Source organism: Dermacentor andersoni, chromosome 2 (assembly GCF_023375885.2).
Source record: "Dermacentor andersoni chromosome 2, qqDerAnde1_hic_scaffold, whole genome shotgun sequence".
Classification (NCBI taxonomy): Eukaryota; Metazoa; Arthropoda; class Arachnida; order Ixodida; family Ixodidae; genus Dermacentor; species Dermacentor andersoni.
This window is the reverse complement of record NC_092815.1, coordinates 158,966,769-158,969,648: the sequence shown is the minus strand read 5'-3', so window position 1 is coordinate 158,969,648 and position 2,880 is coordinate 158,966,769.

Here is a 2,880-nt window from a genome sequence, read left to right as displayed (position 1 = left end):
TCTATTGAAGAAATAGCGATGGCGATATGGTGACCGCGGTTCTAAATATGGAAAGTTGCTTTTGCCCTTCTGCCTTCGACGAGTGGCACGTAACCTCTATAGATAGATATGCCACACAGCGACAGCTAAGTGGCACCTTATGTACAAGCTACAGGAAAAATTGTACGAAACAAAATTTTTATTTATTTTGTTTATTTATTTATTTATAGATACTGCGATCATTTACAATATCTTATCAGGGAGGGAGCATACAATAACGCTCCTACAAACATACACTACAAGCAATCATGCCGATACTTGATTTCAACATAGCAAAAAGGACATGATGCATGAAAAAAGGAGCAAGTAAACTATATGAAGCAATAAAACGACGGACAGCGACCGAAAGAAGTACTAAAAAAGGAATACATTTAAAGGACGTTTCTGCTACCCTACGGAAGCCTTGCTCACAATGGGATGTAGGAAAGTTCACGGACGCTTATGTATACTTAGAACGTGACGTAAGTAGCGCGTGTAGGACGGGGGAGAGGGCTCCGTCATTTTTATTGAGCGTGTGACGTGTTTTTTGTATCTCCAGTGATTCCAGATACAGCCGCGATTTCAGGTTTCTTCCTTGCCCGTAACTCTCGAACAATCCCAGTCAATCTTGTGGCCCGTTGCATCCGTGTTCTCTGCAAGGGCATTCGAAACTACATCCTTCATCACATTGTGAACAAGGCTTCCGTAGGGAAGCAAAATGTCTTTTAGATTTATTGATTTTTAGTACTTCCTTTGGTCGGTGTCCGTCGTTTTATTGCTTCATGCTTCATCCGTCGAACCCTCGACTACAAGGGAACTATACGCGATAGAGTCAAGAATGCAGGTGCGCCTGAAAACGGGATAAAGAAATTAGTGTAACGACTTCATCAGGAATTTTATTCCCATCAACAATTGTTTTTGTAAAATAAGAGTATTTGAAGCAGTTTTTATGCGGCGTTAACTGCTAGGGGAGTGTTTATGACGTGTAGCATACGCAGTTAAAGGTGTTAAGATGTGCGAGGTATGAATTTGGCAGTGGCCATTAATTAGCTGAAAAAAATAATTTTAATCGGGAAACACGATTTCGTTCTGTAATCAAGGAGAAGCCACTACGTTTAAGGATATCAGTTAAGGAAGTTCTACCGTGAGATTTGTAGATATTTAAGACAGCTTTCTTTTGAATTCTTTCTAATTTTTCAGTATTCGTTTGTGTAGAGGTCCCAAGTTATTGAAATCAAACAAAAACAATGATAATTGATACGGAATTCTGCGAAATGAACATAAATTTCAAACAACGCGTCTTGTTCATTACAGCGAGAGAAGTATACAGTCACGTCATAGCACATTGAGCACCTGTAGAAGCATTGCCCACGAAAAACCGCAATGAGCCTGTGGAACTTGTTGGATGATAAAAGTTAAACTCAGCATACGAGTTGAGAAGGCCGGTGCTATTGTGGATGTTGGCTTGATATGTGCGTTGTTACCATGTTTTCAGAGTAGGAGGTCACGTGATGTGCTGAGTTTGAAAGACGCGGCACAATTCGAATGGTTAAAAGATGAGTAACACGGATGTTTTCAATTTGGGAAAAAGACGTGCCCTTCTTGCTACAGGTGCTCCGTATCACTATCAGCACGCGGGTTCAGTTAGTAAGTCAATAGTTACTCCAATTTATATTGCCAATAAACCAACGAACCTTGTCATGTAATATTGTAATGCTTTGCGGTCACTGCTAATACCACCTCGGGAAATTGAGGCACTTTTCTCCTTCTATAAGGTGATTAGCATTCTTTGCCTACTTCAGCTGTTTTCATCTATCTATCTATCTATCTATCTATCTATCTATCTATCTATCTATCTATCTATCTATCTATCTATCTATCTATCTATCTATCTATCTATCTATCTATCTATCTATCTATCTATCTATCTATCTATCTATCTATCTATCTATCTATCTATCTATCTATCTATCTATCTATCTATCTATCTATCTATCTATCTATCTATCTAAGCAAGAAGCGTTACAAATATTTACTGAAATCTTCTTTGTCCCGCGAGACCCCTACAATTAAACAATGGCCTCAATCCCCAGCCGCTGCGGAGCACCTGACTAAGGTGGCGGTCAGACCTGCGACGTCACAGAGTGTGTTAAGAAACTCTGGACCCGAACAGCGGCCACTGGAAACTGAAGATGGCAACGTTCAACACACGAACCCTCTCGAGTGAACCTACCTTAGCAGGCCTCTTTGGGGAATTATCAGGCTCTGCGTGAGATATTATTGGCCTTAGTCTGGAGGAGGAGGAGGAAAAATATTTAATAAAAAGAAGAAAGGACAAGCAGGTGTCTTTCTGCTTGTGCGGGAGGCGCCCTTAGTACAAGGCTCCTGCTGCTCTTGCTCTCTCCCGGGCTCGCTGCACCAGTTACTGCTGGTTACGAGGGTCTCAGCTAGTCAGCACGGCCTCCTACTGCTCAAGTGTGGTGTTGGGTATCTGCAGGGCTGCTTTCACGTTGGGGCACGTCCATGTGGTGCGATACAGGGAGGCGTAGCCCAGTGGCGTAGCCAGAAATTTCGTTCGTGGGGGGCTCACTTTGCAGCTCGGTCTCCTGCTTATAGAATTAGTCGAGGGATCAATATATATATATATATATATATATATATATATATATATATATATATATATATATATATATATATATATATACGTGATTCAGCAACCTTGTTTACATTTTCGTGCATATGCAACGACCAGGGGAAAAGCTCAATGATGCTGCCCTTTGTTAGAATGTATTCCGCAGGAGCAGCTGTCACCGGCTGTGTATTGCGAGTAATTGCTCCGAAATTATAGTCGCAACAGAGAGC